A 23,789-nucleotide genomic window follows, 5' to 3' on the forward strand; every position below is an offset into this window, starting at 1 on the left:
CCTTCGGAGAGCTGTAATGTTAACCACTGCCAAAGGTCCTGGTACCCCAAGCCTTCACAGGGGCTGTGACACTAGAGGACACCGCTTGTGGTTGCTTCCATCTGCCTATGGCAATACTGAAGGAAACTAATAGATGCTAAAGACCGGCACTTGGAGAAGACCCGTTTGCCTATCCATGGTTTCTATCAGGGAGCCAGCTGACTGGTGCATGCGCACACAGGCATGGACATTTATACTCACAAGTACTCTCCAGACACGAAACAGAGCCTCACGTACCCCTCTAGTTCTTCATTTCTACACACACTTAATTGACTCTACGCTAAGCACATTTCAATAGCCATTCCCACATGAGACACCTCCTTCTCTCTGTCTCTCAGTCTCTCCCCCTCCCACTCTCCATTCTCTCACCTCTCATATTGCTCTGCTCCCCAACATGGGTACCTTTTCCTCCTGAGACCCACATGCTCCACTCGGGACTCCCTCCTGTGTTCTTCTCAGCCGGCTTTTGTCAAGCTTCCTTAGGAAGTTTGTGGACCATTGTGAGGACACCGGTCTGGAAGGGAGGCACTTCCACCCAGGAAGAGTGTTCTCTGCTCTCTCTCTTTCCTTAAGCTCAGCTTCAATATTGTGCTCTCTTGGAAGTGTCATTTGGGTGGCTGGTGACAGATTCCTGATGCTTCCCTAACCCTGGGTGCAGGACACTTGGAACAGGGCAAAGTCTAGATCCTCTCCCAAAGGTTCTGTTCCTCATTAAGTTACATGATTGCCTGTGATAGTATGATCCTGCCAGCAGGTGGCGCCCTAGGACTCAAAACCATAGGTTGGAGCTGATGCTGGGAGAGGGCTCCACTTCTGAGGAGGACTATTTACTCTGGAATGGGTTCCAATCTGTGGGTTGATGTGGTCTTATCCTTTCTCAGAGCTCCTAACACGCTCCTAATTGATGCTATCAAAATACACTAAACTGTTTTCATAGCCTATTCTGGCACCAATAGGGAAATACTTGTTTAGCTCCTTGTGTGTTGGCTCTAACTGCTCAGCTTCAGGGAAACTGTCCTGAGCCATACTGTGTAGCTTTGCTGCTTCAGTGGATAAACTGATTTCATTAGTGAGTTTCTTCTTAAGAAAGTTTCCAACTGAAACAGGAGCAACAGATCCTGGGGAGAGATGGTCCTCTCCTGGGCAAGAATTGTAACTGCCGCTGGAGTCTGGCACTTGAGTGCCAATGGGGACAGCCTGGACCCCATAGGCTCTCGGCAATTCATCTAGAGCCATTCCAGCCCTAAGTACTTACTCAAGACAAATAAAAATAAAAGTCCACTCATAGAAGCTTCGTCAGAATGGTTCAAAGCAGGAAACAGCTACAATATCCACCCCAGATAGAACGTGAGCAGATGGCTGCCCTTCACATTCAGGAAGACCGCTCAGCAGAGACAAGAACGAACAACTGGTACCGCACCAAGGATGAATCAGAGTGATGTGCTGATGCAGCCAAATCATGCTCCAGGGCAAAAGACTCTGGTGTTACCCTTTCTAGGAAGGTGATTAACAGGCAAAATGGATTTTCCAGGATAGAGACCAGCACTGACCATTTTGTGGATCATTTTTTTCTTCCCTCTCCTTAGTTGTTTTCAGGTAAACCAGATTTCCTGACGGGTGGTCTCCTGGCCAGGTGATTGACAGGCACAGATGACTTAACTCTGAAGAGAGGACACAATAGTGTGTAATGTCTTGGATAAGTTGTCCTATCTCCACATAGGGCTGGAGGCTGAACTCAGATTACATTCTTATTACCAGAAGGGTATAGCATTCTCTTAATGACCTCAACAAAGCCCTGGCCCCTCCACTTTTTTATATGGTAGGTTAAATCTTACAATTTAAGGGCATTTGTGAAGCTTCCTTTCTGTCTTTCAGCCCTTCTCTTTACTTCTACTTTCTTTTTGCACATCAACTTTAATCTGTACCCACAGATGTACCCTTGGCTCCTAATTTACTTCTATTCAGTTAAAAATTGATACTGGTGTCTCTTCTGGCAAGGGAAGGGCAGCCCTACTACTCCAAGTGTTGTTAATAATATTATCAATGCTTAGAATGGCAATAGGTGCCCTGTGTTAGGCTCACTCACTAAGTCAAATGTCTTTGTGTGTCACATCATTTAATTCTTACAACAGTGTAGCAGGCACACTGCTCTATCCACATTTTGCAGGTAGAGGTTCAGAGCTGGGAGTGATGCAACTTGCCTCTTGCCTATTGCCATTTTAGCACAGGACTTGCCAACAAGACCTTATTAGGCCATGGAAATACTCTGCTTTTTCATGTTTGGTTTGTTAAGTCAAGATCTTTCTAAAGTTGAATACAGACATATTTCAGAGGACTTATCTTTTTTTTTTCTTTTTTTTTTCGGAGCTGGGGACCGAACCCAGGGCCTTGCGCTTTTAGGCAAGCGCTCTACCACTGAGCTAAATCCCCAACTCCCAGAGGACTTATCTTATTGATAAGTATTCATTAGCTAAAGGGAGAATCAGCAAAAGATCAAATCCAAAAAGACATCTTATGATAAAATGTGAATGTGGGGTTGGGGATTTAGCTCATGGTACAGCGCTTGCCTAGGAAGCGCAAGGCCCTGGGTTCGGTTCCCAGCTCCGAAAAAAAGAACCAAAAAAAATGTGAATGTGTGTTAAGATGAGTTTTCTGGTGAGCTTCAAAGCTAGTTCATACTGATAGGACACAGGATGATAGAATGGACCTTTAGGATACCTATTTTTTTTTTTTTTTGTCATATACTGTCATCTTGAGGGGACAACTCTGACCTCCAGAGAAGCCTTTGATGTCTCAATGGCCCACTTTGATGGCCCACTTGATTGTGACATGACTTATCTTTGTCCATTTCAGTTACCGTAACTGAGTACCACTGACTGGGTGATTTATAAATGGTAGAACTGTGTAGCTATAATGAATGGAACTAGAAGAGGTCTTATTGAGTCTTTTCGACTGAGAAAGACAAATGTCACCTGCTTTTTCTTATTGGCAACTACCAACTCCAAATCTTCAGATGTAAGTGTGGTCCTCATCGAGGAAACTTTCCTTTTCAATAGATGGAAACCGCTACATTAAACCACAACCAATCAAAACATAGAGGTGTGGACTCCAGTCCCAATGGATACATCTACAAAACACTCACATACTGAAGGCCCAGGGAACATTGCCGAAGAGGATGCAGGAAGTGTGTAGGAGCCAAAGGATCCACAAGTTTGCAGTGAGATTGTGTCACCCAGGAACCCCAGAAGCTAGGCCTGTAAGGCCTCACCAATATGGCTGCCAAACATGAGCTGAACAAGGAGAATGCCAAAGAACATGGCAGATTGCTGTGGGGAAAGCCCGTGAGAGCTCAACCCTACACAAAGAGCTACAGGCAACTGAGTAAAGCCGGGAGCAGGACAGGTGGCCTTCCCAGGGAAGAGCACACCATGACTGTTCAGTGTCTGACGGTCAGTCCCTGAGCGCATACATGCAGGTAATATCATATGGACTGAACAGGTTATATTTAGGAACACACACACACATACATGCACATGTATGCACATGCGCGCGCGCGCGCGCACACACACACACACACACACACACACACACACACACACACACACCTATGCAATAACAAAAACTGATGGAAAAAAAGGCCATGAATCCGAAGGAGAGCAGGGTTGGATATATAGCAGGGTTTGGAGGGAGGGGAGGAAAGGGAGAAATGCAATTACAATGCAATCGAAAAAACAAATTGAAAAGAGTAGGAGTTGACAGGGTTTGTAGCTCTGAGGCTGAAGTACGAGTGCTGGGGACGAACATCGGCTTGCCAGCAGAGGAGGGCCTTGTGCTGTGTGGTCACCCAGCAAGACAGAGCCATGTGTCTGCTTGGGCACCTCCTTCCTCTCTTACAAAGACAAAGACAAAGGTGCCATTAAAGAAAGTTTACCTCATGAGCTCATTTTACCCAAATTACCTTTCGAAGGTCTGCCCCTAACAACCTTCTCACTTGCATTTGGGGATTAAGCTTCCAACACTTGGGCCTTAGGGGGAGGGGGACGACATGTTCAAGCTGTGGCAGTAATGATTCTAACTAAGGTGTAGGAATGGTTTTGTTTTTATTGTAGTCACCGGGATCTGCTTGCTTAACTCTACTTTGAGAAGACACATCTCACAAGGAAGTTAGGGACACAGGGACAAGACATAGAACACACACTGCAAGTACTGACACCACAAAGTCCTGTTTGGAAACAAATGGCCACAAGGTATGAATGACTGGTCACCGTTACCGAAAAACACAAGGAATCAAAGTATAGGAACAAGAGATTATATGGAGCCCAGTCCAGACAGATATGTCTCTAACACAACTTGTGCACATAAGGCTCAGGAATGTTGAGATGGAGGGAATGGAGAAACTGTGAGAGCCAAATGAACAGGGAATTTGTTGTGAGACTGTCTTCTGAGAATGTCAGAGAAGTTACCCTGGTGAAGTCTCACTAACATGGCTGCCTAAATAGGACTTGATCAAGAAGGACACACTAGACATGCTAACAGGGAAGGGGTAAAACTCATAGGCCTTGACCCTAGACAACAACTACAGTCAACTAAGGAATGTTGAAAATGGAAAGAATCACAGCCTTCCCCAGGGAAGAGCAAACCAATGGTTATCCAATAATTACCAGTGGTTGTCCCTGAGGTCATATAATATTATATGGACTGTGTAGGCTGCAAAGGAGGACTAAATGGTAGCTGGGGGAAGGGATGGGAAAATGATGTAATTTCAATTTCAAAAGCCAAAAAATTATCATAAAAAACAAAGAGCAGGGGCTGGGGATTTAGCTCAGTTGTAGAGCGCTTACCTAGGAAGCGCAAGGCCCTGGGTTCGGTCCCCAGCTCCGAAAAAAAGAACCAAAAAAAAAAAAAAAAAAAAAAACAAAGAGCAGGAGATCAAATGAATTCTAGCTTGATCATGCACAGGGCTAGTCAGCTAAGTTCAGAGCAGGATTTGGAATTCTACCTTGATTTTTCTCCAATGTATATGTTTTTCAAACAAACACTAAGTATGTGACATATACTAAATAATTTATTTTGGGTGTGTTCATGTTTGCATGTATGCATATTTGTGTGTGTGTGTGTGTGCATGTGTGTGTGCGCGCACACACACACACACACACACACACACACACACACACACACACACACACGCAGTCATGTAGAGGCCAGAGTTCATCTTTAGACCTTGTTCCTTAGGGGCTGTTACCTCGAATTTTGAAATAGGCTCTCTCACTGAAGCATGGGCCTCATTGAGCTTGGCTGTCTTGCCAGTTTCAAGAGCCCACCAGTATCTGCCTTCTCAGTGCTGAGATTACAACAATGTGCCTATGCCTGGCTTTTAATGTGAGTGCCAGCGATCAAACTCAGCTCCCCATGCTTTCATAGCAAGCATTTTACAAACCAAGCTATCTCCTCAGCTCCTAAAACATACTAAATAATGTAATAAAAATGGTAGCTTTTCTACCACGAACAGCTTGCCAACCTGTTCTTCAGGCATACCTGGTCCTAGGAAGTGATGTAAAAAAAAATAAAATGGAATGAATAATCACAAATTTTGGTGCCACAGTATACAACCACCTTACCGACTGACCACATTCTCCCAGGGTATGGTGGTACCTGTTCCCCCCACATCCTTCTCCTCTCCTCCTCTAGACCTTATGACCTGATGGACAAGTGTGTAGCTCAAGGCCCTTCTGCCATTGTCATGAATCTAAGTGGCTGCATCCTGAAGGAGAAACCCTTTTTCTCCTTTGCATAACATCCAGCTCAGTGACAGGCATGTATGAGGCAGTGGATTGACCAAGGAAGCACACACTTTAGACCTGAGTTAATTGGGTTAGATTCTGTGTGATTTTGGGAAAATTGCACCATCTTTTAAGTCTAGGCGTACAGTGGGAAACTAAAGATGAGTCCCCTGCAGAGGTGACCTCAGTAGATTCAGAGAATCATTAGTTTTAGAGAAGAAAGGCTGGAGAGATGACTCAGCGGTTAAGAGCATTGGCTGCAATTCCAGAGGTCCTGAGTTCAATTCCCAGCAACCGCATGGTGGCTCACAGCCATCTGTAATGGGATGCCCTCTTCTGGTGTGTCAATGGCAGAGCACCTGCATACATTAAATAAATAAATGAGAAAAAAAAAGTCGAGAAGGAACTGAAATCCATGTTTACAAGAAGATGTGGACTCAGCCACAGGGACATGACTCTGATGTGCTTGGACTAATAGATGCCTCTCAAACAAGTGTGCATGCATGTGGGGAGCCCTGATCTCACAGGAGGCAGGTAGAGCATTGTGGAGCTGGCAGAGTTCTCTTTGGATTCTATTTTTGGAGGTGTGGAGGATTTTATCTTACTTTAATTATAGTGGAATTAGCTAACTCTAGGGGATAAAACATTTCTATCCTTGGAAGAAACTCTATGAATTCTGGGGTAGCTTTTTTTGGCTAGAGCCTGATCACACACTAATACCTCAATAATGTCACTACTGAAGCTATCAACTAGGATCAGACTTCGGGAGATGGCTGCTGGAAGAACAGTCATCCTCTTCAGTCTTAGTTGTTAAAACTTGAGGCCATGTTTTAAAACAAGCTAAAGGCTGGTGAGACAAATGACCCGAGTTCAATCTCTGGGACCCACTTCCAGATAGTGGAAGGAAAATGCTGATGTCCATAGGTTGTCCTCTGACCTTTGCGCGCGCGCGCACACACACACACACACACACACACACACACACACACACACACACACAGAAATACAATAAAATCAGGAAACCAAATATACAAGCTGAGAGCCTTGCTAAGGTCCTGGGACACTTTCTAAGGGGAAAAGGATGGTGAAAGTAACTTTAAGCTTACAGCGTCTGGGTGCACGCTTCATGGTCTCATGGCCGGTTTGCCCACTGAGGGGAGGCATGCATTCATTCACAAAGGTCAGGGGAATCATGACCCCAGAAAGCAGGCTTCCAGGTACTCAGATGTGAGTCTTCTCCCCCAGAACCCTCCATCCCATGTGAGGCCACAGTGCACTTTTTTTCACCCAGTCAGCAGTGATTCACATCTATAAGGAACACTGGAATCCAGCTAAGGGAGCTTTTAGAAAACAGTTATTTTTAAAGATTGATTTTCATTCAGGGAGGCTGCAAAGGTCTCCAATACAATGCAAACAGTTGCTTTGGTTACCCAGCATAGCTTAAGTGCACAAAGACCCTATTGCTTAAGACCCTATACAGCTGCAAGACACGGAGAAGTGAATCTCCAGCTGACCAGAAATGTCTTCTCTGCTCAGGGGCTTTCATAGTGCTGGAAGGTGCTGTGCAGGCTACTGAGGGGGAAAGCTACTGATGGACTTGCCCAGCCCCAGGCTGCAATGCCCACCTGCCAGGCAAGACGTGCCCACAGATACCATAGTGTCAGGACTGTTACCGGGTAACCAATCACTTTCTTATTGGATTTGAGGCCAGAAGACAAGCTTGGGCATCATCCTCAGGATGGTCAGTGGGCCATAGGGATCTACCTGCCTCTGTTTCCCTAGTGCTGGTATTAAGAGTGGGTCCCACCATTCCTGGAATTTTTCTGTGCCTTCTGGGAATCAAACTCATGCCCTCGTGTATTTGAGAAAACCACTTTAGTCAATGAGCTATCTCCCAGCTCCCTTATCCCTCTTTTCTTTACTGATTAAAGTACACTTCCTCCTGCTAGCCCCACAGTGTCTTGAGTTCTGTGACTGTGTATGAAGCCTAGACATCTGGAAGAGTTTCCTTTCTGCTCTTTCTTTCTTCCTTCCCTGAATGTATTTCAACTATGATGATGTGCTTTGACGAGAAAAACATCTTACTAGAATTTCAATAGGGATACATTAATGTCTAGAAAAATCCATTAAATATTGACATCTTAATTAATTAATCCTTTAAATTAATCTCTTTAATCCATGAATGTGCTACATTTTTCAAATATTTAAGCCTAATTTCTTCCAAAAGCATTTTGTAACTTTTTGTCTAATCCCACTCATGTTTTGTTAAGAATCATTTATTATTTTTATTATTAATTTTGAGACAGAGTTTTACCTTGTAGCCTCAGCTAGCTTGGTACTCATTATGTACACCAGAATAACCTCAAACTCACAGAGATCCTCCTGTCTCTGTCTTCTGAGTGCTGGGGTTAAAGTTGTTCACCACCATTTTTGATAATGTCTGAGAAACTGTCATTTTTCCCTATAAATATATGCAATACCGTAGTTTCATTCTTAATACGTTATTTTTTTTAAGTGAGGAAGAATAAAGTAAGAGCGTTGGTTTTAATTTTATACCATGTTCTGTTTAGTGTGAATGGCTCTTTAAGTAACTTGAATGTACTCTACCTATACAGCTGTGTGGGAGCATGTGTGTGTGTGGGCGAATCTGTTTGTGTGCACATCTCTGTGTATGACTCCATGTTCATGTATGTCTGTGTGCGTCTCTCTGTGTTGGTGTTCATATCTCTGTATGCATATTTCTATATGTGGTTACGTCTATGTGTTGGCACGTCTCTCTATGTGTGCATTTCTCTGGGGGATATATCTCTGTGTGCACCTGCAGTGTGCACCAGAACAGACTAATGTGGAGGATAGCCTCCACCGTGTCTTTTTCTTGCTATAATTCCTCCCTTACATCAGGCAGTTCATTCTGGGGGTGGGGGACTGCATGTCTTCTCACCTGTGGTAAAGGCCACACTGCAGAGGTCACAGCCTGATTACCATCCTCTCCCATACATGCTCCTTCCAGGGACTGCAGTATATTCTTCCATCATCAACCATCTTTGAGGAGTTTCCATACTCCCGAGGCAGATCTCGTTCGTCAGGGAGACACTCCATTTCACAACTTTTACAGGAAGATAAGCTGTCCCAGTCATTTCTGTTAGGGAGCCTTCACTCCGAAATGGCTTTGCCTTTGTTGCACATCTGATCACCCGCAGCAGAGGCCAGACAAGGGTTTCTATGGCATGGCATTCCACAGAACATGGAAAACGATGTATAAAATGTTCTTTATAGACTCACGCTTTCAACACCTGATCCCCAGCTGGTGGCACTGATTTGGAAGCTGTGGCCCCTTTAAGGGGTAGAGGCATACTGTAATAAGTAGGTCACTGAGAGCAGGCTGTGTAGCCTAATGCTATGCTTACACTCTGCTTCCTGTCTATGGATACAATATGACCATTGGCTTGCATTCCTGCCGCCATGCTTCCCCACTGTGATGGACCCTGGAACTGTGAGACCCTCCTTGTTTTAGTTACTGTTCTCAGGGCATTTTATCGCAGCAACAGGAAGTAACTGAGACAGATGGTTATATGGAGACTATCCGCTAGCAATTTCTCCCATGCCTAATGTCTTGGCTTTAATTGCATGTCTCATTGTCTGATGCATGGGCCATTACAACTGCTTCTCCCTAAGTCATCTTTGATGGTGATCCTTGTTTGGGCTTGTGGTGGTTTGTATATGCTTGGCCCGGGGAGTGACACTACTAAAAGGTACAGCCCTGTTGGAGGAGGTGTGTCACTCTGGGTGTGGGCTTTAAGACTCTCCTCCTAGCTGCCTGGAAGCCAGTATTCTGCTAGCAGCCTTCAGACGAAGATGTAGAACTCTTAGCTCCTCCTGCACCATGCCTGCCTGCCTGGATGCTGCCATGTTCCTGCCTTGTTGATGATGGACTGAACCTCTGGACCTGTGAGCCAGCCCCAATTAAATGTTGTCCTTATAGGAGTTGTCTTGGTCATGGTGTCTGTTCACAGCAGTAAAACCCTACCTAGGACTTGGATCCAGTGGTTTGTATTATTTTGGGGGGTGGGAGGTGGGAGAGGAACATAAATAAATGTTTATTTATTCCAGATAGGACACCACTGACAGATCCACTCAAACGTATCTTGGTGAGTTCAATAAGTTCCTTGGGGGTCACTTACAAGAGGATACTGGAGCAGAGGTGACTCCCAGGCAGCTGCGTCATTACTGCCAAAGTATGAATTGCTCTCCTTGGCTTCAAACTAACTCTGGGAATTTGTTCTAATTTTTTGACTCCTCATTCTCTGGCTCATTCTGTCTTCACCTTCAATCTGTCTCTGTAAAACTGTCCTGGTAAAACTGCTCTCTCTCTCTCTCTCTCTCTCTCTCTCTCTCTCTCTCTCTCTCTCTGCACTGCCCTCTTAAATCACCTTTCTTTTCCTGTGCTGTTCTCATGAGAGTTGTGTGTATCCTATCTCTGACTCCTTCTTTTAAATCTTTCTCTGATCCACCACATTGTCTGCCTTTCAATTATACGTCATTTCAAACAGGACTGATTCCTTCTAAAATTATCTTTGTTGTTTTGGATTAAAGGTGTGTACCAAGAGTGTCTCTGTGTTCTAGCCAGAGGGATTAAAGGTGTGTCATTCCAGAACACATAGACCTAGAAGGTCTTCGGATGTGATCCCTCCGGGTTGCCAGAGCAGTCATGTTGCTGGATTAAATCCCTCTACAGTGATGTGTTGATTTAGACCCATGAACTGCATAGTTGGTGGCAGTGCAGGAGGCAGTACACCTACCTGTCCATCTTCTGCAGGAACAGTGGTCCCTTTGAAGGCAGCTCTATTTGGTAAGGGTATATAGGGAGACTCAGGAGCCATGTTTAAGGGCGAATTCATACAAACAATTCAGTAACTTTAGGCTACCAAGAATCTTGCTGCTGAGAGCCAAGAAGACCCAATTCCTTGCCTTCTGCTGGCTGCTCAGTGCAGTACCAATAGGACTTGGGCTTCTAGTCACTTTGAGAAAGACGAAGCACAAATCTCCCCCTCTGTTTCAGTTGCCAGCTCAGCGGCTCAAAACCAAAGTGAACCCCCAATCAACCAAAGCGAAGCAAAGCTATAAACCTAAGCCACAATCTTTGGCATACTAACTGTAATAATAGTGTCTCTCTTTGTGTGTGTATATATATATGTGTGTGTGTCTCTCTCTGTGTGTTTGTTTCTCTTTGTGTGTCTCTGTGTATGTATGTATGTATGTATGTATGTATGTATGTATGTATGTATGCATGCATGCATGTATGTATGTATGTATGTATTATGTTCTTGGTCCTTTATCCTAGTTGGCAATGAGTTCTCAAAAATGTAACTGCTAGATCACAATGAGTTTCAGTTGGGTTCAAGGAAAAGTTGTTCTGGGTCTACGCCCAGCAATGTCCAACTGAGAGAACTTCAAGACACAGGGCAAGTAGAGAGCCAGATAGCCTCACAGCAATAGTGTACCCCTTCTGGGAGAGGGTTGTCTCTGAGAATTAGATAGGCCAGGGAATGTTTAGGTATTTGGAGTTCTAATGATTGGAGAGTCCCTAGACCTCTCCTCACAGTCCTTACTTGTGTCTAAACCTCACCATTTATTTAGGTGCCATCTGTGGTCTGGGTGTGCCCCTGGGATGCTGGGCACAGTACCTGAGCAGAAATCATGGTGGAAGGACTGGGAGGAGGGCACGAGAAACACCTTCCTGAAAGCTCACAGCCTTCTGGCTCCTGAGTCCCACACAGCATCCTTGTCTTTAAGTGCTAGGGATTGAACCCATGGCCTCCTGGCCCAGCTCATAGGTTCTTTGAGCACATGCATGTACACATGCACATGGTACATATGCCCCTGTATGCATGTTCATAGGGAACCAAGAAGTCACTCTTCACCTTATTTTTTTGAGTGTCTCACTGAAGGATACCCCAAAGTCTAGTTTAGGGTAGATCTAGCTCCTGAAGCTGTTTTTTTTTTTTTTTTGAAAGGTGGCTGCAGACCAGAGATATTCATTAGATTCACAGAATCTTTAATCCTCTTAGTAAGTTCTTCTAAACAGGGTGTCCCAAGTTTTCTGGCCTGACAGGGTAGGAGAGTGGATGAGCAGAGGGACTTGTCTGGGAAGAAGTCTGCATCCGACTGAAGAGTGTTCTGTGGACCTTGCGGACCTGAGGAGATCTGAACAGCTGGCGTGGTGAGGCACAGGACACCTCATCTCGTCCAGCAGCGATGTCAGCAGAAGCAAAAGCAGCTCAGTGGGAATGCAGTGAGGGACCGGAGGTGTGAGGCAGCAGGGATGTTTGCCTCGGTGTCTCCGTGAGGCCTCAGGGCTCTATGGATACAGCGTGAACAGAGCTGTTCGGTGTTCTTTATTTTAGGTGTGGAGAAACTCAGGGCATGCTGTACCCCAGTGTGGGGAGGTGGATTAAAATGGTAGGAGCACAACTGAAGCCCAGCTCTTGTCACCACTGTGACCAGCTCCGGTTCTGTCTGCCTGTGCAGGGGACCCCCCCCCCCCCCACCGTCATGAAACGTGCATACAGACAAAGGTGGGCCTGACTGGTGTCCATCTGTCCCATCCATTAGCTGTGCCTTTGCTGAGCCTCTGTCTGCCTCAAAAGGCCACATAGTGTTAGACATGCCACGTTACTCTTAGCTCTCTGTGGGTAGCTGCTCTTTCTGCCCTTCCACTTCGAACGCCTTCACCAGGAAGAGAGGGCGCCTTTCTATGTAGACTAAGCACCAGCCCCTGCTGCAGCTTCAGCCTGGCCTTCTGCTGCCTCAGCAGGAAGCAGATGGATAAATCAATGCGTGGATAGAGAGGCTCTGGTACTCTAGCTACTCCTGAGCAGGTTGAGGGAGGGTCACTGTCCTTTCTCTGGGAGAGGTGGATAGACGGAAGGTAGTCTCTTGATACATACAAGCACCTTTTCTAGTGGCAGGACCCCTCACCTTTAATGCGTGTGTATGTTTATGTGTATGAGAATGTGTTTGCAAATGGGCAAGCACACACAAGGCAGCCTTAGGTAGGCTCTTCCTGAGGGCCCTGCCCACTTAGGTCTTTGTGTTTTTTGTTTTTTTCTTTGTTGCTTTTTTTTTTTTTTTTTTTTACCAATTCAGCAAGGCTGTCTGGCCAGTGAGTTCCAAAGATCCATCTTCTTCTCTGGAGTCATAAACACTTGTTATTGTGTCCAGGTGTGTGTGTGTGTGTGTGTGTGTGTGTGTGTGTGTGTGTGTGTGTGTGTGTGCATTTAGGTTATGGGAATCAAACTCAGGACCTCATGCTTGCACAACAAGCATTTTACTGACTGTGCTAACCCTTCTGCCCCTGCAACCTCCAGCTTTTATTTTCTTTTTAAATCCCAGGCTCCGTGTTTCCTACTCCGTTAAGGTGGGAGCCAGAACCAACAGGGGCACGAAAACCACCCTGGCTCAGCAGATCACCTGGCCCACCTCCTTTGGCCCCAGTCCAGAGAACCTGGTGGAATGGAAAGATTAAAGGATTTGTAGTTAGACACACCAGCCAAATCCCAGCCGGATTGCCAACGATATGCCTAATTGTGCGTCAAATTATGTAATTACGTGGCTAATTGTACACCTCTTTACGTAGTATGTGCCAACTTGACTTTCTGCCACAAAGCCTCAGTGTCTGCATCTGTACAGTGGGTATAGTGCCAATGGAGATCAAGAGGTTGCAGAAGGAATTGCCCATAATCCCCTGTGTTTTATCAGTTCCTTTTCTATTCAGATTACATGGATCTTCTGTTTTATTCCTCTCTCTCTCTCTCTCTCTCTCTCTCTCTCCCTCTCTCTCTCTCTCTCTCTTTCTCTCTCTCTGTATACACATATATGTGGAGGCGAGAGGTTACTATCAGGTCTCTTCTTTGATTGCTCCCTACCTTAGTTAATTATTTTGATAAGGTCTGTCTCTCTCTCTCTCTCTCTCCCTCCCTCTCTCTCTCTCTCTTAGCTTACAAAGCAATTTATTAACATAAAATAACTTGAGAAGTCCTGTTCACAGACGGCGACCACGACGACCACCCACCCTTCCTTCAAGTGCTGTCAGAGGGGATGGGGGTGACATCCTCAATCTGCCCAATCTTCATCCCAGAGTGAACAAGAGCTCTGAGGGCTGACTCGGCTCCAGGTCCAGGGGTCTTGGTCCTGTTTCCTCCTGTGGCCCGGAGTTTGATATGCAGGGCAGTGATGCCCAGTTCCTTGCACCTCTGGGCCACATCCTGGGCAGCCAACATGGCTGCATATGGAGAGGACTCCTCTCGGTCAGCCTTCACCTTCATTCCACCAGTTACATGGCAGATGGTTTCCTTGCCAGAGAGATCGGTAACATGGACAAAGGTATCATTGAAGGATGCAAAAATGTGGCAGACACCAAATACATTCTCTCCTTCAGCCACCTGAGGTCCAAGGCTGATGACCTGTTCTTCTTTTCCTTCCCCTTGTGAGGTGCCATTTCTGAACGTCGTCTCCAGACTCCTCCACCGGAGAAGAGAGAGATGGAAGGGGCAGGCAGACGGGTCACTTCTTTGATAAGGTCTCTTATTGAACCCAGAGCTCAGTAATTTAGTTAGGCTGGCTGGTCAGAAAGCCTCCGGAGATTTATCTGTCTCTGCCTGTTCAGCATAGAGAGGACAGGAACACACTGCCACATTTAGTGCTTGCTTGTTTGTTTTGATTCTGGGGGGATTTGAACTCAGGTCCTAGTGTTTGCACATTTTTTTGATGGAACTATCTCCCCAGATCCTGCAATGCCTTTCTGAACCTGGATATTCTTGCCTACATGGTGCTGAAAAGCCCTTTATGGCTGCGATTGGCTTATTTCCTCCCTCCTCTCCTTCATCCGGCTCATGCTGGCACCAGCATCTCCTCTAACAATGCTGTCTGTTGCCTGTGGCTTCCAGCTAGGCTGTGGGCCTAGTAAATGCACACAAGTGCACCGAATATGTGTTGTGCAATGAGACAGGACCACACATGAGCTGTCACAGAAAGGACACCAGGCAGCCATAGAATGGCTTGTTATGTCAGCTGACTCAAGCGTGTCCCTAGTGACCCAATGACAGCTTGATCCATCTTCTTTCCTTATTGGCCCCTCAGATAAAAATGACCAACATGCATGCTGATTGAGCTGCTTCCATTTCCGGGCAGCACCTGATACACGGCTGTGGTACAGCCATCTCCTCTGAATTGAAACTTTCTGTCCTGGAGGAAGGTTCAAGTCTCTCAAAACTTAAAAGACTTACCAGGCTCCTCCCCAAGAACCTGTAGCTCCTGGGCTTTGTTCTAGAAGAAAGAACAGCAGCATAGGCGAAAGACTCTGAACCCCCGAGGAGACTTTTTGACCTTCTGAGCTGCCTGCAGGTTATGCAGAGAGTTCCGTGGATGCGGCTCGCTCTTGCGCATGCGCACTGGGGTAGGCCATATGCAACGTGGCTGCCTTCGAGGCATCCATTTACTCCTCAGAATAAGTAAGTCCTTGGTTTATCAAATTGAGCTTTGGTGGGATCACTTGTAATTATTCTATGGTAAGTCCTGCACCTGTGGTGAGTAGACAATTGCTCTCGTCTCTCCAGGAAAAGTCACACGACACAGTTGGCACCTGCACAGGGAGGGACATGGCGGGACCAGAGAGAGGATGCAGAAGAGTAGTTACACTGGCCCTGCAGTAGGCCCTCAGACAGGTTGTCTGCAGGGGGAACCTTGATGTAGCCATGCTTCTCCATGTTGTATGAGATGGTGAACTTCCTTGCTGGTGCTGTGTGTGACTAAGGGTGAACCTTTGGAAGGCTGAGAGTCTACTGGAGAAGCTCAGTATGGATGTCATCCATCATCTATGTGGTATGGAGCAGCGTGCTTCCTTGATGACGTGCTGATAACGGCTGAAAGACAAGAAAAGCCATCGCTGTCCCTAAAGGTTGCATGCATGGGACAGGAGCGGCAGCAAGTTGCTGTAGCAGTTGCATGGATACTGTTCTGTGTGGTAAGTCATGCATCTTAGGCCGAGGTGGCTGCTCACAGGGAACCTTCGGGTGGAGGGGACAGACTACAAGGGGGAGGGGCTTCAGCTGGTGCCCTCCCCCTTAGCTTCCGGGTTTTCACAGGGGGGGGGGAAAACAAATTAAAGAGAGGGTGAGATGGAGGGAGGTGTTGGCTTGCCCAGGGGACTGATAGGAAGAGAGAACAGATTAGAGTATGTTGAAAAGCCCTTTCTGGAGCCCAGAAACTCATGGGCAGAATTGGGGTATGAAAAGAACCCAGTAGAAGCGATAGAGAACAACCCACAGGCCCCACCTTTAACAGAAGGGGAATCCATGATTTGACATGCAGATGAGTCCTTAGCAATGGTCCAATAAAAGAAACTATGATAATCAGGGAATGCTCGGCACCCGAGGGGCTTGAATTTACAAAGACTTTTAAGTACACAACGAGGCGTAGAACCTGCAGGTGGCAAAGATGGCGGACTGCAGCGGTCCTGTGGGGAAGGGCGGTGGGAGTGGCACCGGGAAGTGGGTGGTGTCCGCCGAACAGGGCTGGCTTTAATCGCCATCGATGGGGACAGAGGGACTTGGCATCCAAAGCAGCTGAGCTGGAGATGGAACTGAATGAACACAGCCTAATGATCGATACACTGGAGGAAATGGTTGATCTGCAAGTGCTACCGCTTGATTGGAGATGCGCTGGTAAAGCGTGTACCACCAAAAAAATATGCACTGAAAGATCCTGTCATAGCCTGCAGACTGGAGGACACGGGAGGTTGGGATTAGTTTTAGGGTTATGGAGGTAGAAAAACTAAGTAATGTAGCTACCTATTCCTACTTAAGACAAAGGCTGTATAGACTGAGACAACTGGAGGGAAGCCAGTCTCTGCTGGACTGGCTTGTGGGAGCCAATAAGGGCATTTGGTTACTGTTGAGGTTCCCATGTATATCACGGACTGGAAGACAACAGAGGAGAGGCAGAGGTTTCTAAAAGAAGTATGTATGAAAGGAGCAGTATTTGACGTTCAGATCTCTGGGCCAAATAGAACTGTATTTTCAGAAAAGTTAAGACATTGAGCCCCGAGGTGGGACATGTTCTTTATGAGATAGGAGAAGATCTGGTGTGTAAATTCAGTTTGTAAAGTACAGAAGCAATTAAGGAAGGGTGTGTGTGTGTGTGTGTGTGTGTGTGTGTGTGTGTGTGTGAGAGAGAGAGAGAGAGAGAGAGAGAGAATGGGAAAGAAAACGTGACAAGATCTGTGTTGAGCTGGAATTCCGAGAAGGGGGGGAGAAGGAGGGGAGAAGGAGGGATGGGGGCGGGCAGGAAGCCAAATGCCATGCTAGTGAAATTTTGGAAAGTTTTAAAGCCTTAGCAGTGGTTCCAGAAAACATAAATGGTAAAATAATGCAGGTAATAAAGATTAAGTCAGTCCTAGAGGTGGGCAATTACTCCCCAAGGTGTGTACTGTAATTTCTTCCCTGTAAGAAAGTCTAGAGGGGGGGCTGGGGATTTAGCTCAGTGGTAGAGCGCTTACCTAGGAAGCGCAAGGCCCTGGGTTCGGTCCCCAGCTCCGAAAAAAAAAGAACCAAAAAAAAAAAAAAAAAAAAAAAAAAAAGAAAGTCTAGAGGGGCTGGAGGTTTCTCACCCAGCCAGGTTTGGCTGATAGAAGCCATAGTGTTGGCCCAGAACCTGTAAGAACCAAGGGGCTGGCTCCCGTGGCAAGCGTGCTAGAGTGCTGTCCTGCCCAGGTGCTAAACTGGGAAGCAGAAGCCAGCCTTGGGGGCTGCCACCTGTGATCATCTGGATCTTACTTGGAACGGATGACAGTGGACCTTTAAGGATCCTGTACTATGAAAAGTTTTTGTTCATATTGATCAACCTTGGGGTTTTGACCGTTCTGGGAGGGCACCTGGGAGGACAGTGAAAACAACAGTTAGGTGGCTGAAAAGAAGGCATCTAACCAAGCAGAAATGGGCATTTCTCAAAGCCATACAGTGCCAGCGCTAGGCTACCTGCCCAGGTGAGCCCCAGCTTGAACCAAACAGGGGTCTGCCATCTTCTTTTGAGGGCACCCAAGGCTACAGGGGCGCTAAATTGGAACCATTACAGTTGTATGCTTCTTTAAACCAGTCCAGCACGTGCGTGGCAGCCTGACCAGGTACAGAGTGTGGTTCACAAACTGGCAGATCCAGCGGTGCAATTTAAATCATGCTTTCATTCTTTCTTGTGTGTGTAAGTACCTGTGTATGCACATGATTGAGTTTATACAGATACACTTGTGTGCACTACATGTGTGCATGCAGGTGGAGGTTGGAGAAAACACTTGGGTGTTTCCTCAAATGCTGTTTACCCTGAAGTTTTTGAGAAGCAATCTTTCATTGCCACCGAGCAGGCTAGGCTGAAGGCCAGTAGGCCCCATGAACATGCCTGTCATAATTACAGGAGCACCACCAGGAACACAGCCATCCCCCGTCTCTGTCCCATCTCCCAACCCCTGCTTATTTTTACTTGGGTACTGGGGATCTTCCGTGTTCTGCTCAGCAGCAGGCAAAAGCTGATTTCTGAATTTATCACACCTGATGGAGACATCCTTCCAGAGCCAGACACTGGGCCCTTAATTACCCTTTAGAATTCATTTTACTCCAGAATTATTTTGACTCCCATGCCTGGTCATACTAGGCAGAGGGAGTCGTTAGCAAAGAGACAGAGAAACCCAGAAACTTGTCAGCAGATGGATTAGAAAGAAGCGCAATTCTACGCAAGATGCCTCTGCTTTTTAAAAAAGCATTTGTGCATAAATTAGTCTGTCAGCAAATGCGTGCGGCTAATTGCATGGAAAAAAATTGTGCCCTGCCGTAATATCAGCTACAGAGTCACTTCTTGAAAAGCAGAAGTGATTGGGCACATTATTAATGGAGCAGAAGAGTCAACTGCTTTCATTAAATTGCTTTTAGGAGAGAAGAAGCCTATTAGAATTCATTTTATGACACACTCATTCCCTTTTTTTTTTTTTAAACAATTTATTGAGTATTTAACTCTTGTTTGCAGACTGGCTCAAGTAGTGTTCTGCCCTTTTTGGAGTAGAACTAAAAATAAGGAATAAACCGTAATAACAAGTGTAATGATTAGACCCGGCAGGGTAGAAGGCGACCAACATCTCAGCGTCTCTGCATCAGCTGGAGTTCTGACCTAGGGCTGGGGAGACTACTGAGCCCGATGGAACCTGTGAGGGGCGCTGTGGTCATTCAGATGCCCCGACTGGATGTGCTCGTGCGGACAGCTCGCATTCGCCTGATTTGGGGAAGCATTCTAAGCCACATCACTGCTGCTTTTGTAAATCTGGCTGGGGTCTCGAGTGGAGCCCAGTGAATCTTCTCATTTCTGGGTCAGGAAAAGAGCAGGAAGTGTGGCTGTGTATTCCAGGTGTTAGAGCTGGCACGGTGGATGCCTCTGAGCTGCGTGGCTCTTAGGGATGTCTTTATTATTGATGGCAGTTGGGTGCAGCGGCACGGCTAATAACTAAACCATAACCAACCTCGGCTTCTGGCAGGATCTGGCATGAGGTCCGGGCAGGCGCTAGGAGTTGTTTATGGTATCCTGAGACTCTCGGGGTGCTCAGGATAGTTTCATGGAAAGCAATCGTGTGGGCAATTGTACCTGGTGTTTTATATATTCTTTGCACACTGACACGTTCACAAACAATACCCTCCCCTGAGGTTTGATTTTTTGGAGTGAGGCTGACACACACACACACAGCTCCTCAGCACCCCCTTCTCATTCCTTCAGCTGAAAGATGGTGGATGTCAAATGAGACTGTACTTTGCCCTGACTTGTGCTATATTATATTAAACTGTCCCCCCACCCCATAGAACAACTCCATTTTATAAGAAGCTTTTGACTCCATTCTGAGGATAACTGACGGCATCCATCCATCCATCCATCCATCCATCCATCCATCCATCATCTCTCTCTATTTAAGCAATGACACCGCTCAGTATGCTTATGTGCATCTCAGTGGACTGGTGTTTGGCACTATCTGTCCAGTGACAACCACTCAACACGACTGGTAAATGACTTATTCCTGGAAGTAGAAAGGCTGCCCACTACAAACTTATCAGGATGACTTGGGACTGAAAAGGTGTATGGGTACCACAATCATACCAGGGAAACCAGGATGGGGAACTTACTGGGTGTGCCCCATCAAGGGGCGGGCCTCCACCCGAATCCCATAAAGAGGTGGACATCCAGTACTAAGATGGTGATGCGGGGTTCTACTCCTGTCATGTGACCTCTTGGGTGTACATCAAGGACAAACAACAGGAGAACTCCCATGTGTACCAGGGCTTCAGCTTGGCTCAGTCCTCCTGTTGATATGGCTAACTCCAGTACTATCTGCCATCTACCATGTGCTCATCTGAGACTGCCATCCAGCCATCTGTCTGTCTTTCTCCTTACAGCTAGGCTTGACTCTACGGCTAACATCTGATACTGCAGCAGCTACACTGTAGCAATGCACAAGAGACTTCTAGCCAGTTGGTTACGTCACTTCCCACCTGCTGCTCAGGCTTCTGGAACTTCCTGAACTCTGCTGTAGCCTCTTAGCCTCTGGAATGAATCTGTAACATTGCTCTGTACACAACTCACTGTGTGATGTGGGAAGGGACCTTGACCAGCTCAAGCACGATGATCACGGCTCTGGCAGGCCTTGCCCTTCTCCACTCCCTCTGCCTTGCTAAAACCATTAGATTATGTCCCTAAATCTAGCTCCCAATAGTGGCCTATTCCCGTATTTGGCCACTTCCTCTTATTGAGGCTGAACTGACAACCAATGTTCAGTTATCAAAGTATTGAAGTCCAGCAATCAAAAGCCCCTTTGGCCGCCCTAATTAACACGCCTAATCAAAATTAAACACCTCATCCTAATATGAGGTTTCCCCTTGTACCTCTATAAGCCGCCATTTTCCTATGTGCCACCTCTGTCTCCTCTCTATCCAGAGACAGTCCTTTGTCCTACTCTGGGATAAATAGCCCTTACCCACTCCCTTGCCCCCTTTCTTCCCTGTCCCTTCTCCAGCCTCTATCTCCTTCCTGCCTTTGTCCCTTATCCCTGACCTTTGTCCCTCTGGGGCAAATAAATCCCCTTTGTGCTGGGAACTTAGTCTTGGGAGTCCTAAGCTGGTATTTTTCCTTTTAATGTGTGTGATTTGAGAGTTAATAGTAGTAATTATAAGTGGATTAAAAGCATCTGTGTTCACCTTGCCAAGGCCTATCAAGGGAAGTGAGTATCTGGCAAATTGCTACTATCAGAACCTAGAGTGTGAAATATTTAAAAATAAGAAATCCACGCTACTACCGGCAGGGGACTGGCGGGCAGGCCAGCCTGGTCTTAGCCCCGCAGACTCTCACTAAGTTCCCATGGTGGGTCGCTGCCATGCCAGCCCCATGCTTCCAAATTCCCACAGCTAGTTACAGTGTACTTGCAAACCCATGCGTTGCCGTCATATCTGTCTCTCCAGAACCCAGTTGAGTTGCCTTGTGAAGGAAAACACCACACAAACTTAGTTTAGAATCAATAGGTAACACAATCGCTGGGTGCAGCAACTGGCATCTGAATTTGTAAGCTGTTCTAAGATACAAATCCTCCGATAGCGGATCCTTGTGGATCCGATGCCAGAACCGAGGCCTCCCCTACCTACATCGTGTCCTCCACCAACTCTCCCATTCCAAAGTAAGTGCCTTCCTCTCTCCGACCCGGAAGTCCCGCCTACTCCTCATCAGTGATTGGTCCACGGAAATCTTTATTCATTAGGGGAATGTTCTGCCACAGGAACCACTGTATGATGTAGCTTTATTATTCCATAAAATTTGATGCTGTGGAAAAACATTTTTTTTGGTGTGTTTTTGACATAGTATGTATGCTCATGATAGTGACATTTTTTTTTTCTCTGCAGCCCCAGAACTCAGGCTGGGGCAATAATGGAGTGGCAGTCTGAGTAAATACCACATAAAGGATGGTGTAGAGGTAAGGACCCCTGGGTAGTCAAGACACAGCAAGTCTGGTGGTCAGAGCAAAAGAATTTGGAGTTGAGGATGGAAAATCTACAAGAAAGAAGCCACACTCAAACCTAGAGCTTCTCATAGATTAGCCAGCTAAATACACCGAATCTATCAAGGCATTGGCAGTCAGGAAGAAAGGCCACAGGGAGCTGAGACAGCAAGGAAGCTGGAAGCTGAGTCTCCTCTGTGGGGTGGAGATGTCTGCAGAGTGTGGGGGTGGGGGTGGGGCGCATACCCAACCTGCATCTGCAGGGCTGTGCCCTGGGCAAGAGCTTCCCCTGCGAGCTGAGAATTGTGCTCGTAAGTGGCTCTGCGGTGTCCAAAAGTTCATTAAAAATGAGTTTGTAAAGTTAATGAGATTACTCGCCAGCTCTCAGTCCAGGACAGCACCGCTCTCGATATTTTATTATGTCTTCATAAAGCGCACCCTATGATGTCTTCATGGAGACTTGCTGAGCTGGCAGAAGAGCCTCCCTGTGGAAGAAAGATCAGCTGGCATTAAAACGAACCTATTAACTGAGATACTTTATGAATGCCAGATGATCTTCGCTTTATCCTCTAAGAAGATGAACCGCTTTCGAGACGCTTTTGCGAAGTTTGGGGGGAAAGACAAATAGCCCAAGGTTAAGTAAAAGCACCCCTTCCTGTCCTGGTAATTTCCTTTTCTTAATTTGAGCCTGCAGTCGGGAGTGGGGAGCTCTCAGCTGTACTTACTGCTTTGTTCCTGTCTCACCAGATGGTGGGCTGTACTTCCTGTGGTTGCTTGATAGATTGGTGGGTTGATTGGTTAATTCATTCATTTATTCATTGAAAAATATTTATGTGGCTATTAAAGACCAAGAACAAAATTAAGGACCTGGTATGAAGGACACCAGAAACGTAGACCATGTTTCATAGATTATACAACTGGTAGTGTTAAAATGCCCATGTTTACTAGATGCAATCTATAGATTCAATCAATCATACCAAAATAACAATACTTTAAAAAATTTTTAAGATAAGTTCTAGCATGTGGAGGGTGGTATAGTCAGAAACCATTGACTTTTTTTTTTTTTTTGGCCCCTAAAGAAATAGAAAAATAATCTTAAAATTCATACAGAACTACAAAAGACCCCTGAATAGTCAAAGCATTTCTGGACAAAAACAACAACTCTAGATGACCCACAATGTCTCATTTCTGAGATGCACACAAAAATGTAGTAATCAGAACAGCTTAGCAGTTGAGGATGTTCTTACCCAGCATGCACGAGGCCTTGGGGTTCCATCTCCAGCACCACATAAAACTGGGTGATGGTTTGCGCCTGTAATCTCAGCCTTGGGGAGGTGGAGGCACGGGTGTTGGTTGTTCAGGGTCATCCTTGGCTATATGGAAAGTTCAAGGCCAACCTGGGCTACTTGGCACCCTGTTTCAAAACCATGAAAATAAAAACAAAGTTCAAAAGCTCGGTATGCTTCTGACATGAAAACGGATACGGGGATCAAGGGGACACGATGGAGTTTGGTAATAAACCATTTGTAGTGATTTGATTTCTGATGGACGTGCCAAAAAACAAAAAAACAAAAACCCTTAGGTATCGAGAAATCATAATCTCCAGTAAATGCTGCTGGGAATATTGATTATCCACACGTGAAAGAATGACATTGGTCCCTGACCTCACACCACGTTCAAGAACCCGCTAAAAAGGTAAAGGTATGAGGACTGAGCCGTCTTGGAAACATAAGTAAAACTAAAAATGAAAGGAAAATGTATAAATATTTGTATGGAATAAGAAAATAAGTTCAAACTTACAAAACATAATTTTTTTTCTTTTTTTCTTTTTTTTTTTTGGAGCTGGGGACCGAACCCAGGGCCTTGCGCTTCCTAGGTAAGCGCTCTACCACTGAGCTAAATCC

General features: G+C 46.0%; 1 pseudogene; it reads right to left on the reverse strand.

Annotated features, from left to right (window-relative positions):
* Nucleotides 1-13,891: 13,891 nt before the first annotated feature.
* Nucleotides 13,892-14,349, reverse strand: Rps14-ps2 (ribosomal protein S14, pseudogene 2; annotated as a pseudogene).
* Nucleotides 14,350-23,789: the final 9,440 nt, after the last annotated feature.

The sequence above is a fragment of the Rattus norvegicus genome, chromosome 9, assembly GCF_021556685.1.
Source record: "Rattus norvegicus strain SHRSP/BbbUtx chromosome 9, alternate assembly SHRSP_T2T, whole genome shotgun sequence".
In the NCBI taxonomy this organism is placed as follows: Eukaryota; Metazoa; Chordata; class Mammalia; order Rodentia; family Muridae; genus Rattus; species Rattus norvegicus.